The sequence below is a fragment of the Lampris incognitus genome, chromosome 2 (assembly GCF_029633865.1).
Source record: "Lampris incognitus isolate fLamInc1 chromosome 2, fLamInc1.hap2, whole genome shotgun sequence".
In the NCBI taxonomy this organism is placed as follows: domain Eukaryota; kingdom Metazoa; phylum Chordata; class Actinopteri; order Lampriformes; family Lampridae; genus Lampris; species Lampris incognitus.
This window is the reverse complement of record NC_079212.1, coordinates 19,282,747-19,297,343: the sequence shown is the minus strand read 5'-3', so window position 1 is coordinate 19,297,343 and position 14,597 is coordinate 19,282,747. Positions and strand designations below refer to the sequence as shown.

The following is a 14,597-nucleotide window of genomic DNA, read 5'->3' as shown; positions in this document are numbered from 1 at the left end:
GGGACGATGGGCCTGGGCTGTCCTGTGGAGACGTCACACAGGAGGGTGACACCTGTGTCGCTGAAAGGAACGTCCTGCAGGCGGAGCCCCGTGTCGGAGGCCCGGAGACGGAGGATGCTCGGGTCCGTGGCCTGGTCAGCAGCCATCTGTGCATAGTCAAGGCCTAGGTGGACCGCTCCAATCACTGCCCTAGACAGGCAGTCAGCTACCTGGTTAGACTTACCAGCGACGTGCTGGATGTCGGTAGTGAATTCCGAAATGTAGGAGAGTTGTCGCTGCTGGCGAGCGGACCATGGCTCGGCCGTCTTGGACATGGCAAACGTGAGGGGCTTGTGGTCCACGTACGCAGTAAACTCGCGGCCCTCTAGCAGGAAACGGAAATGCCGGACGGCGAGCCAGAGACCGAGGAGTTCCCTGTCAAAAGTACTATACTTGCGCTCTCGGGGTGTAAGCTGGCGACTGAAAAAGGCCAAAGGCTGCCAAGCCCCCCCCACCCACTGTTCGTGAACCGCACCAACAGCATAGTCCGATGCATCCGTGGTTATGGAAATAGGCGCTGTAGGTGAAGGATGCGCTAGCAGGGTAGCCTGGGAGAGCGCAGCTTTAGTCTCGGTGAACGCACGGTCCCGCTCTGCTGTCCAGTCGACCGCCTGGTTGGGGGACATGCCTTTCAGCGCCTCGTACAGTGGCCGGATGAGAAAGGCGGCTCGAGGAATGAAGCGGTGGTAGAATGTCACCATCCCGATGAACTCCCTGAGCACACGAGCTGTTTGGGGGCGCGGAAAGGCCGCCACCGCTTCCACCTTTGAGGGCAGGGGGACTGCCCCGTCCCCAGTGATGCGGTGCCTGAGGAAATCAATGGCTGTCAGCCCGAACCGGCACTTCGCCGGGTTGACGATCAGCCCATGCTGGCTGAGGCATGTGAAGAGGGCATGAAGATGGGACAGGTGTTCTTCCTCGGAGGCGCTGGCGATGAGTATGTCGTCCAAATAGACGAAGATGAAAGGAAGGCCACGGAGCACTGAATCCATCAGCCGCTGAAAGGACTGGGCCGCGTTTTTGAGTCCAAATGGCATTCGTAGGAATTCAAATAGGCCGAATGGGGTTGTCACCGCTGTCTTGGGGATGTCTGAGGGGTGCACGGGAACTTGATGATAACCACGGACCAGGTCGACTTTTGAGAAGACGCATTTGCCAGACAGGTTTGCAGAAAAGTCCTGGATATGCGGGACAGGATAGCGGTCAGGCGTGGTGGCGTCATTTAGTCGGCGGTAGTCCCCGCATGGGCGCCAACCTCCATCAGGCTTAGCGACGATGTGGAGTGGGGACGCCCACGGGCTGTCAGAGCGGCGGATGATCCCCATGCGTTCCAGGTGCTCGAACTCAGACTTGGCAATGGCGAGTTTGGCGGGGTCGAGACGCCTGGCTCTGGCGTAGACCGGGGACCCCTTCGTAGCAATGTGATGCTCCACCCCATGCTTAGCGGTGGGTGCAGAGAAGGTAGGCTGGGTGAGGTCAGGGAACTCAGCGAGGAGGCGGGTGAACTTGTCTGCCTCTGAGAGAGAGTTGGCTAGACCTGCATAGGCCGCTTCCCTCCGTGTACATGCGAAGGAGGAGAAGGTTAAGGCATCGACCAGACGGCTGTTCTGAATGTCCACTAGCAAACCGTAAGCGCACAAAAAATCAGCTCCGAGGAGGGGAAGCGTTACATTGGCCATGACGAACTCCCACGTGAAACGTTGTCCACCAAAACACAGTTCTACAGACCGCACGCCGTAGGTGTGGATAGGGCTGCCGTCAGCCGTCGCCAACTGGGGGCCCCGCTCCCCGCCCATGATGTCGACGTCAGTAGCAGGGAGCACGCTTCTCTGTGCGCCCGTGTCACAAAGAAATCGCCGACCGGAGATGGTGTCGAGGATGAAGAGTAGCCTGCTCGTATCGCCAACACTCATGGCCACTACTGAGTGTTGGCCCTCTCGTTTCCCGTCGGCCTGTAGTTGCAGGGGGAACGGCACCGTTTAGCTTTCGCACCAAATCGAGCGTGGTACATACAGAGTCCAGAGGGCTTGTAGCGGTCTGATGCTGTGGCGCCACCGTCGGGCCACGCCCGCGATGTCGGCGGGGGGCCAGTGAAGGTAGGAGCCAGCACCCCGTCATGGGAGGAACGTTGTGTAGCGACGAAGAATCGGTCAGCCTCCTTTGCCAGCTCACGGGGATCAGTGATGGTGGAATTAGCGAGCGCAGTCTGGACGTGGGGCGGCATGTTGCGCAGAAACAGCTCCATAAACAGGAAACATGGCTTTTCTTGACCCAGTAGGTTTAACATCCTGCTCATTAGCTCCGATGGTTTGCCATCTCCCAAGCCCTGAATTGCGAAGAGGCGACGTGCTCTCTCCGTTGCTGACAGTTCAAAAGTTTCAAGGAGGAGATTTTTAAGTGCGGCGTATTTACCATCGGCCGGTGGGTTGGTTATGAAACCGCTTATCCTGGAAGCTGTAGCGCACCCCAGCGCTGCCAATACGTAGTAGTACCTGGTCTCGTCTGCTGTTATGTCTCTGAGCGCGAACTGTGCCTCAGCCTGCGCGAACCATGTAGCCGCGGAAGACTCCCAAAACTCCGGCAGTTTAATTGCAACGGCGTTCGTAGCCATGATGTGTGTGGTTTCAGAAAACTTATCCGAAAACCGACGTCGGGGTCACCAGTGTAGAGCCGAAGTAACGGAGAAGACCGTAGGTTCACACTTTAGCCGTGTAGGCAACTTTCTTTAATCCACGGTAAATCAGCGAGACAAACAAAACCCACAGCTCGACTGAGCGGAGGTGGCAAGAATAACCAGAAAACTGGCTGGACAACCATAACTTAACCCTGCGTTAACCTGCCAGGGCAACCATGACTTAACCCTTAGTTCCTGGGTTGAATTCTGTCCCCAATACGTGTCCACCACAGTTTAACCATTTGTACTGTATGTAGCCTGGTTTAGCAGCTTAAAGAAAAACTATTGGGGGGGGGGTTCCCGGGTTTCCCCCGACTTCTCCCCAATTGTACCCCACTCTTCCGAGCCGTTCCGGTCACTGGTCCACCCCCTCTGCTGATCCGGGGAGGGCTGCAGACCACATGCCTCCTCCGATACATGAGGAGTTGCCAGCCGCTTCTTTTAGTGAGGAGTTTCGCCGGGGGGGACATAGCGCGTGGGAGGATCACGCTATTCCCCCTGGTCGAACAGGCACCCCGATCAACCAGAGGAGGCGCTTGTGCAGCGACCCGGACACGACTCACAAGTCAGTCTCTAAACGCTTCGCTCAACTAGTAGATTGGTAGGCGGAGATCGCCGACAGTCTGGTATCACGAGGCTACCAGGACACATACCTACATCGGGCTTCCCACCCGCAGACACGGCCAATTATGTCTGTGTGGACGCCCCACCAAGCCGGAAGTAACACGGGGATTCGAACCGGCGATCCCCGTGTTGGTACGCAACGGAATAGACCGCTACGCTACCCGGACACCCAACTCCGGTATTTTTTAACCTAAGCCTTATTTTGCTATTGTTAGACGTCAAACCGTGTGATGGCTAGCGAAATCGGTTTGATGGATTCAGTGCATATCGAGCAACATAGCGCCAGCCGACCGCTGTGCTCCAAGCTGCAGTGTAATGCTTCGCAAAATGACACCCAGCAAAGGAGCTGGTTTTGGCGCCAACAGGCTCGGAACGCTATGAGGAGAGTCTAAAGAGTCTTTACCACCACAGCAACAATTGAATGATGTAGAAATCAAACCATTTCTAACCTGCAGCTGTAGTCTCGCTCTGTAATACCATGAAGTTCAAATTTACTGTCATGGGAATTGGAATATAATGACATTTTTGTGCTCTGGCTCTCTCTGCCTCAACACTAAGGACACAAGGACACACCATCCCAAAAGGTTGCAGGAAAACAATAGTGAAAGCGGGAGTGAGTTCGAGAAGAAGAAAAAAAGAAATAAAATGTAAAAAAAAAAAAAGGTGTATCACAGACTATCTGTACTGGAACTTTCTTTTCATATTTGAAGGTGTTTTCAGACACTTCTCAAAACAATCCAAGCCTGTTTGTGCCACAAAAAAATAAAGCACCTCCAGTGGACGCTATTTGGTGAAGGACTACACCCGCAGCTCGGTGTGCGGCCGCTAGCTTGCTCGACACCGAATCCGTTTAAAATATTCAGCAACCCTTCCTTGGTCCAATTCCTGGCTACAGGAAAATAGGGCCTACGTTAAAACATAGCTGAGTTCTCCTTCAATCTTTTGCCAACACCAACAGATTGAAGTGCGGGGCATAAAGAGCCAGCGAGGTTGCGAGTTCATGCCGAGCACAGCTGCTTAAAAAAAATCTTCCTGGAAGCCTGCGGTGAGAAAGGCCAGTGTCCTTCCTCGCTGCCCTGGTCGGTGCTGCGGGGGACGGTTGAAGTCGTTGCTCTCTGGGCGCCAGTTAAAGTGAAACTAGCAGGCACTCCGTTCACGTCACTGTAATTAGATCTCCTAATTTGCATGTGGCTTTCTGTACAATGACATTCTGGTTAGCACTGATGGGCGACCATTTGTTGCACCCTTTTGAGCAACTGATTTCTTTTCTGGTCTTACCGGCTTCTGATGGCTTACACATGGGGGCAACCAGATGTTTTTGTTTGTTTGTTTGTTTGCTGCTCGTTTGTTTGTTGGCTAGTTTTCAGCTCTATGTTATGTGGTTTTGTTTTGCAGTTTTGCTGTTTCTCAAAGTGTTAATTTTGTGCCATTTGTGTCTTGTACACAAATTAAATTTCCCTGATGAGGTAATAACGATAATAACTTAACTGAAATGAATTGAATCCGTTTGAACTAAACAAAGTTGAATAGCTCTGAAATTAATAAAATTATAATACCCAGAAGAATTTGATTTTGCTAATTGCTACTCAACTGTTGTACGACTTGGAAACTTGTTGACACTTTTTTGAGCAACACATCATACCGTCTTGATGCATGCTCAATAATCCAGGTAAGAAAATCAAAGGTTGACTCAGTTCAGCTGGATACAGCGTTTACTGACAGATACGTTTCATCACTCAACTAAGTGACATCTTCAGTCCAAACTGACTGCTGGTATCCCCACCCCTTATAAACAACAGAGGTGCATAACGACCAAAACCAATGATCAGTTTCATGTGCATGTGTGACACACCCATATCTGCACATGAAACTGGCCATTGGTTTCGGTCGATATGCATCTGTCTCCATCTTACAATGCTGTGATTGCAAACATTCCCTAATCCTCTGGGAATAGCACACATGGCCGTTGAAACACTAGTTAATGGTCACACCCATATTTGCAGATGAAACTGGTCGTTGGTTTCAGTCGTTATGTAACTGTCATTTATAAGGGGTGGGGGTACCTGCAGTCAGTTTAGACTGAAGATGTCACTTAGATGAGTGATGAAACATCTGTCAATAAAAGTGTTATCCAGATAAACTTATTCAATCTTCTTTGAACACTTCATACTGTATCTTATTCTGGCATTTTTCTTGAGCTTGTTAAAGTCCCAGGAAGCTCAATTCCTACTGGAAGCATTTGGGAGTTACATTTAGTGGGGAAGTTGTGAGGCCTTACGGCAGATGAAGGGAATCTGCCTCAAGAAATTAGGAAATGTTAAAAAAAAAAACTGTGAGGCAGATGACCTCAAACTACTTCTGAACACTGTGTAACGGGTTGCTCCAAGAGGCCGTTTAGTCACATTAGTTTTTTATCTGTCTTGACGTTTACAGAAAATGTATTTCAGTGTCCTGTTTTATTCTGAATCTGATGTCTCTCTCACACTTATAAAACCCATGCAGTAATTATAACAGCCCCACATAACCACATTCTGCAACTCATAACCATAATTCACTGTAAAAATTAGATCTACATCTCAGCTATTACTTTTGCCATTAAGGTTATCTCCCCACCTGTTATTTACATCACACAACAAATTATATGAGCCTCTAATAGCTCATAATGCTTACAACACTTTCACTATTACCACCTTGGCTTGAAAAGGTTACACATATGGTGTTTTTACAGGTAAAATGTTTTCTTGTTTTTATACCACCATGCTTGTATTCGCTCCATATGAATGTCTTTTGGAAACTATGGAAAGCTTTAAAGAGAGAATCTCTTAATAATCTGGTTTAAGAAGCAAGACTCGGTTTTGATTTTAAATCCTGGTAATGTCATGCATCAAACTAATGAGACCGTTCGACTGTCCGGAGCGCCGCCTGACAGTGATGACCTAATCTGACAGGGAACTGCTGTTTGGCCGTTACGCCTCAGCAGCAGACACTTAAGCCCCAAATCGCCAATAGGATCACCACGGAGAATGGAGATGCAGTCCCCGGTGCCTTTTTGTCTGTCTGCATGTCTGCTGGTTAAAAAACATAACTGCTTCAAGCTTTATTCTTATCAGTATGTGTATTTACATGTTCAGTAAGTAATATTTACGGAATTTGCATTTGTTTTGGGCTCATGGTGTAAATAAATAGGAACTACACAAATTCACAGGTATGTGATAAGAATGTAGGAGTGGAAGAACTTATAATAACTTCCGCTGACTGTAGATTTAACCTAGTGAGAGTAATTGCAATTTAAAAAAAAACTCTCTTCTGTGATCCCCAAAGGAGAGAATGGTGATGTTGTGCTGATGAATCCTTTCAGTGACATTGACCAAGTCTGTTAATTGCTTGAATAGAAAGCCATGGATGCTGTACTAAAGCAGTCAGTAACCTGAGGAGTGACTGCAAGTTCTAGACAACAAATAGGGTGCAAGGAAAAAAACTCCTCAAATTTGATGTAAGACAGCCTATTTTGGCTGTGCTTGTGTGTGTGTGTGTGTGTGTGTGTGTGTGTGTGTGTGTGTGTGTGTGTGTGTGTGTGTGTGTGTGTGTGTGTGTGTGTGTGTGTGAACTCAAGTCAAGTTTGTCACAATTACAGTCTCAAAGCACTTTACAATCCCACAATGAGAAACAGGTGGATATAGTGAAAGACACTGGATGACACCTTGTATTTTTAGACCCTTGGCTGCCTACTTACTGCTCGTCTTTGCCAACTGTTTCCGGCTTCTGGCTTCTGTGAGATTCGTCTTGTTGAGATCGCTAACTGCTGTTTATTCTCTTACTATCTCGTCTCTATATTCTGCCCTAACCTCTTCATTTGTCCTGCTGATTTCACTATTTTCTGTGCTTAGTTCACTTATCGCTAGATTCTCTAGTTTTCGTTCTCAAACGACTTGTGTTACTGGGCAGCCTCTCATTCCTAGTTTGGTTCCTAGCTTTGAGCTTAGCCTAGCTTAGCAGTTAGCTCTATTGCATTTGCAGTCAAAGCAGCCTCCTTAAAACAATGGTGTGTGGTGACTGTTCCTCAGTTACAGATAGGTTGTCTCTACTAGAGAGACGTATCCATGAGTTAGAGCAGCTTCTTTTGGCTAAGATTATGTTAGACATGATGGGCACCCCAGTTAGCCTCAGCCCTGGGCCTGACAGCAGACCTGCTATTGTTAGCACTAGTTCAGCCTTGTCAGCAGATGCGGCGGAGTTTGTCTCTGTTTACTGGCGTGGGAAGGCTCCCATGAGCAAGCCGACGGTCGTGCGGCCTGGTCTGCAGTCACCTCTCCTGACTACAAACCAGCTTTCACCCCTCACCAAGCCTGTGGGTAGTGCTACCAGCCAGTGTGCCTCTGCCGCTCCTGTTGACAGAGTAAAGCAACGCATGCTAGTGATAGGAGACTCCATTATCCGCAACATCAGATTAGCTTCGCCAGCCTTAGTTCACTGTTTACCAGGGGCCAGAATCTCCGACATAGAGGATAATCTTAGGCTGCTGGCATCATGGAAGGAGAGTCAGGGAACCCATGCACACAGCACCACTTCTTTCAGCAACATTGTTATTCATGTCGGCACCAATAATGCTAGGATGAAGCAATCAGAAATCACAAAAGCCAGCCTAGTCAGGATGCTTGAGTTGGCCAGAAAGATGTGTTGGCATCAATTAATTTTCTCTGGTCCCTTACCTTTGAGGGGTAATGATGAAGATGTAAAGTAAGCTTGTAGAGTAAAGTAGAAAAGCACTATAAAAATGTAATGATTGGTATTATTATTGCCTCAGTGAACCGCTGGATGGCTCATTACTGTAATGAGTAGGGATTTGGCTTTGTTGATAACTGGCCTTCTTTTTAGGGCCGCCCTTACCTGCTGAAAGTGGATGGCATTCACCCTTCTGGAGATGGCGCGGCTCTTTGTCTAGCAATATAGATAGCTGTCTACATTTAGTTTGACACTAGGGACTTATCATTCAGCAGGTTGCAGGTAATTAGAGAGACTGCTAGGTTTAAACCTAGTACAGATAGGGAGTTAGCTAGTTTAGTTAATATATTTGGGCTGTGAATTCATCACTGTATAGATTGGTCTATAACACTGAGACCGTCTCCCTACCCTGCTGTATTGCTCCCAAGCTCTCTGAGAGCACAATAATCTAATAATCATTCCTACCACTGGTGGTGGTGAAATGTGCAACAAAGTACTTAATAAACTACAGAACCAAAAATCTAATTTTATCAAAAGTGTGACCATATATCGTGCAAAGCATAGGTCTTCAAAATTGTCAACTAATAATACAAGGTTTCTAATTCCAATTAATATTTCATCTATCGGTAGGTCTAAAGTTCTGCCTACTACTAATCACTTCAACAAGACGCTTAAATTTATTTCATAAATATCAGATCGCTGTCTACCAAAGACTTACTAACAAATGATCTGATTCTTGAACATAGTTTTGATATGATATGTGAAACATGACTGAAACCAAATGTTTTCCTTCCCTTAAATGAAGCTTCCCCTCCTGACTATACTTATGCCCATGTAGCCCAGGCAAATAAACAAGGTAGGGGTGTCGCTTTAATATATAAGTTTATTTTCAATTCAACTTCTAAAATTGAATCAAAATTCCAATCTTTTGAGTCTCTTATTCTAAGTCCATCTCCCTCAGCCATGAATAGACTCTGCTCAGTCCAGATTGTGATACTCTATCAACCTCCTGGCCCTTACTATTTTTTGAATAATTTGGAGAATTTGTCTCAGGTCTTGTTACACATTCTGATGAGATTTCAATTCTTGTTGATTTCAATATTCATCTGAATAAGGCTGCTGATCCTCTAAGTAAAGCCTCTCTGGCCTTGTTGATACATTTGTGTTTGCTCAGTTTACTCAAGAATTGAAACATTGCAGTGATCACACCCTTGATTTGGTTTTATCTAAAGTGTGTCAGGTCATTTTCTCATCGAATTTGAAGCATTATTGGCCCGTCCTGTTAATGTCAGCACAGATGTAATTGCCACTCACCACATTGGTCCATCCACTGTAGCTGCATTTGGCCAGCAGCTGCCCAAAGTCTTGGCTCCTTTCACTGTAGAGACTGACTCTGTTGAAAATCTCACTAGTGACTTAAATGTGGCCCTTTCTGAGAGCTAGGTGACCAAAAAGCCTTTACCCTGTTTTAACAATGAGACATGTGCTCTTAAGCAGGCCTGCAGGAGACTGGAACGTAAATGGCGAAAACCAAAATTGGAAGTTTTTTTATACCTAACTTGGCATAAGTGTTTATTGAAATACAAGTGCACTTTAGCAGCTGTGAAAGCAGCATATCTCTCTCTCGCTTAATCAATATTAGTAAACATAATCCCAGAATTCTCTTTGACACTGTAGCTAAATTTACTAAAAAGCAGCCATCTATTAGCTACTCACCATTCATGGCCCATGAGTTTCTAGACTTTTTCTGCAATAAGGTTGATGAGATCATAAACAAAATTGGTTCTTCAACTCCAGCTACTCCTGCAGACCCTGTTTTACCAAGTTCATATCTATACAATGAGTCACTGATGGTCCCGGTTATTGCAGCTTTTGAGACTACCTCTCTTGATACTTTGACTAGGCTCATGTCAGCTTCTAAACCAACTACTTGCCTAATTGACCCTTTACCAGCAAAACTTTTTAAAGACCTATGGCCTTTCCTGGGACCTACAACGCGAGACATTGTTAATTTATAATAATAATAATAATGATACATTTTATTTCTGGGCGGCTTTCAGAGCACTCAAGGACACCTTACAGAACACAGTTAAAAAACAAGCAGTGCTGTATCAGACAGCATAAAGTCAAAACAGAGCAGGACAGACAACAAAAACATAATACAACAGATATGTATAAAAGTTATATGTTATAAGTTATCACTTAGTACTGGCAATGTTCATAGAAGTTTTAAGACAGCTGTGGTCAAACCTCTACTTAAGAAACTGCACCTCGATCCAGGGTTTCTTAACAACTATCGACCGGTCTCTAATCTTCCATTCTTTTCTCTACAGTACTAGAGAGAGTTGTGTATCAACAACTTTCGACCCATATAGTAGAAGAAAACTATCTATGAACCTTTTCAATCAGCTTTCAGGCCTGTCACTCCACTGAAACCACTCTGACCAGAGTGGTGAACAATCTTCTAATAGCTATGGACTCTGATTCCACCTCTGTGCTTCTACTACTGAACCCCTGCGCAGCCTTTGACACCACTGATCACTGTATACTATTATTAAGAATAAATTGTAATTTTTGTGTCTCTGGCTTTGCTCTCTCTTGGCTTAAGTCACATTACCTGGAAGAACACATTGTGTCTGCTATAATAATATTACATCGGAATTCACCGACGTTAAATATGGTGTACCTCAGGGCTCGGGTCTTTGCCCTTTACTTTTATCTCTTTATATTTCACCTCCTGGACAAATTATACGCAGTTATGGAATAAATGTTCCTTGCTATGCCAATGATACTCAGCTGTATGTGCCAATAAGTGCTGATGATCATACTCAAATGACTAATTTAGAGGCATGCATGGCTGCTGTGAAAAACTGGACGTCACTAAATTTCCTGCTTTTAAATTGGGTTAAAACTGAGATGCTGGTCATTGGCCCTGCTAGACACAGACACGAATTTGATAGAATAACAATAACAATCGACAACTCTGTGATTTCACAAAGTGTGGCAGCCAAAAATCTTGGTGTTATGTTTGATCCCTGCGTTTCCTTTGATAAGCACATTAAAGAAATCACAAAGACTGCCTTTTTTTTCACTTGTGTAACATTGTTAAAATTCAGGCTTTCCTGCCTATGGCTGATGCAGAGACTTTAATACATGTGTTTCTTTCATCCAGACTCAATTACTGTAATGTTCTGCTTTCAGGTCTGCCACATGTAGTACTAAGTCTTCAGATGGTTCAAAATGCTGCAGCTAGAATCCTAACGAAAACTAGAAAATGTGATCATATTGCACCAATTCTTGCCTTCCTTCATTGGCTCCCTATCCATGTTAGATGAGACTTCAATGTGCTGCTAGCCTATGCAGACCGGCACAGTTATCCTGGCTGGAGTTCGTTCTCTAGACAGAGGTTTTTTTTTTGTTGTTTTTTTTTTTTGGACTGCGTTGCAGGGTGGACTGTGTTGTTAACCGTTTGTTTTTGTTTTGTTTTTTGCTTTCTTATCTCTTTTTTATGTTTTTTGGTGGTGTTGTTTTTGGGAAATTTTGGGTGTGTGTTTTTTGTGTTACACTGCTGTGGGCTGGGGGAAACAAAATTTTATTTCATTGTGTATGTAAGTACGTCTAAGAAATTACAATAAATTGTTCCCGATTCCTGATTCTTGCCCCATCATACCTGTCTGATCTCCTTGAACGGTACATTCCATCTCGAGCTCTCCGTTCTCAAAATACAGGGCTCCTGTGTGTACCCAAAGTTAAAAAGAAGTCAGCTGGTGGCAGGGCCTTTTCCTATCGGGCCCCATTCTTATGGAATAGCCTGCCTGGTGCCATCAGTGTCTGACAGGATGCCGAAGTGGGGCAGGCAAAGCTAACTGCTAGACCATGAAGACCAGCAGTTCCAATAACACTGAGGTCGGTCTGGCGGGGGCCTTGCCTGGCTTTGACTGTGGTATTTTTGGTGTCATCGTGTGGAGTGCAGGGAGGTGTGTCGAGGGTGTCTGGCTGGGAGAGCTCGCATTGGATCAGTTGGGGGAGCCTGGTCTGCTGCATCCGGTGGGCCCAAGGACCATAGCCCCTGCCTGGGGCTGTGCCTGGGGAGGAAGTACCGAGGGCAGTCTGACAGGTCACGGAAGCAGGGCAGGCTAAGCTAACTGCTAGCCCATGCAGACCAGCAGTTCCGACAGTCATCCTGGCTGACATTCATTCCCTTGGACAGTGCTTTTTTTTTTATTTTGGATATGTGTTAGTTTAGGTATGTGTGTTAGTTAGTATGTGTGTTCTTGAAGTTCTTGTAGTTTTTGGATATGTGTTTTTGTCTTTGTGTTGCACTGCTGTGGGATGGGGGAAATGACAATTTGTTTCATTTCATGTACAGAAGTACATGAAATTAAATTACAAAGTGTTCCTGATTCTTGATTCCTGATCAGACAATCAAAGTCTGTTCAGTCATTTAAATCCAAATGTAAAACTCATCTTTTTGCCTTAACCTACAATTAGTTGCCTTTAAATTGAGTATTTCACAACCTGCACTGCATGGTGAGTCGGTTTCTGTCTCAATGAATTTACCAAGCACAGTTCTGCCGATGAGATTATAGAGTATAGATTATTGACCTTTATAAACTGTTCTCTTCTCTCACGTCTTTTCTCTATCTCTGAATGATGTCTTCTCCTTTCTCTTCCCCTGTACATGTGAATGGTGTGATGTGAGTCTCCCCTGTGTACACATGTAGTCTGTCCTCTTCCCAGGTCTCCATGGTGACAGTGGTCATCGCCACCTGGACACTGCTTGGCATCCCCCCCATCATATTTTCATTTATATATATATATATATATATATATATATATATATATATATATATTAAAAGAAACACAACGATAGGGAAAGTGCTCAACATATAAGGCTGATGATTGCATATGGCATGACACAGGCTTGTACTGTCTCGTAAAGAATTTACTTGACTCACTGGATAATATACGTATATACCTTATATAATATATATATCTTATAAATCCATGTAATTTTGTTGTCCTGTTTCAATGTTATATCCTTCCCTCACTCCGATGTGTGACTAACGTTTTTTCTTGTCTCTTCTCCCGTGTATATGAATGGTGTGATGTGAGTCTCTTCTGTGCATGTGTAGGCTGTCCTACACATGGTGGTCACATGGATCAGGTCCTAGGCTGTTCAGGTGGCATCTGGACCCTACCTGGCATCCTCCTCACCATAGTCTTCATATCTTATAATTCCATTATAATTCTGTTATCCTCTTTCTATGTTGTATTCTGTAAATTGTGTAAACAAAACATCTATTGCACTTCTGTCCGTCTTGGGGGAGAGATCCCTCCTCTGTTGTGCTCCCTGAGGTGTCTTCCTATTTTTTTCTCCCTGTTAAAGGGTTTTTTTAAGGAGTTGTTCCTTATCCAACGCGAGGGTCTAAGGACAGGATGTTGTATTGCTGGTAAAGCCCACTGAGGCAGATTTGTAATTTGTGATAATGGGCTATACAAATAAAATTACCTGACTTGAGAATGTATGTGCGTGCTGTAAAAAAAAGGAAAGCAAAAAATATTTCTGTTACCCAATAGATAATATGCTCTGAATAGTCTCGATATTGTCAATAAGATGACCCCGACACAGTTTACTTTTAGAGAACTGACCCGTGAGGCAGGAACCTCTGCACACAATAGCCATACATGCAGTATATCCCAGAGAAGGTTTTCAGCTAAACTCTGGCAGCTTCATCAGGCCAAAGAGGAAGCCTACAGGAGAGGAGACAGGATCCGGTATAACAAAGCCAGAAATACGCTCACAAAGGAGATCAGAGTGGCAAAAAAGATGCTAGTCTGAAAAGTTAAAAAGTTTTCTGCCAATGACCCATCATCAATCTAGAGCGGTTTGAAAGACATTACCAACTACAGGAGACCCCCCCCCCACACACACACACACACTGCAGGAAACCATCAACAGGCTGACGACCTAAATGGGTTTTACTGCAGATTTGAAAAGCAAACTTTCACACCCCTCACTCTCTCCAGACACAATACACAACCAACTGTATCCCCTGCCAGCCCCCCCCCCACCACCAAATCCCCATCCGCACTCAGGATCTGTGTTGAGGACATGCACCAGCTCTTCCAGAGACAGAAGACCAGGAAGGCACCAGGCCCAGATGGCGTGTCACCCTCCTGATTTAAAGTCTGTGCTGACCAGCTGGCCCCCATTTTCACACTGCTCTTCAACAGATCACTGGAGCTGTGTGAAGTCCCCTCCTGCTTCAAGAGCTCCACTATCATCCTGGTCCCCAAGAAACCCTGTATCACAGGATTACATGACTACAGGCCCACTGCCCTAATGTCTGTGGTCATGAAATCCATCGAGACTAGTGTTGGCCCACCTGAAGGAAATCACAGCCCCCCCCCCCCCGCTCGACCCCCTGCAGCTTTCATATCGAGTAAACGGGTTAGTGGATGATGCAGTCAGCATGGGATTGCACTACATCTTCCAACACCTTGACTCCCCAGGGACATATGCAAGTTGTCCTGT

General features: G+C 45.6%; 1 protein-coding gene across 1 annotated transcript in view; it reads right to left on the bottom strand.

The window, feature by feature from the left end:
• Positions 1–1,858, bottom strand: part of grm4 (glutamate receptor, metabotropic 4) — a 254,147-nt gene extending 252,289 nt beyond the window's left edge. Inside the window, exons 1-2 of the mRNA XM_056275450.1 lie at positions 1,845–1,858; positions 1,533–1,555 (exon numbers count right to left, since the gene is read on the bottom strand). The gene's annotated coding sequence lies outside the window, so the exon portion shown is untranslated. The remainder of the gene's footprint in view (positions 1–1,532; positions 1,556–1,844) is intronic.
• Between the last annotated feature and the right edge of the window lie 12,739 nt (positions 1,859–14,597).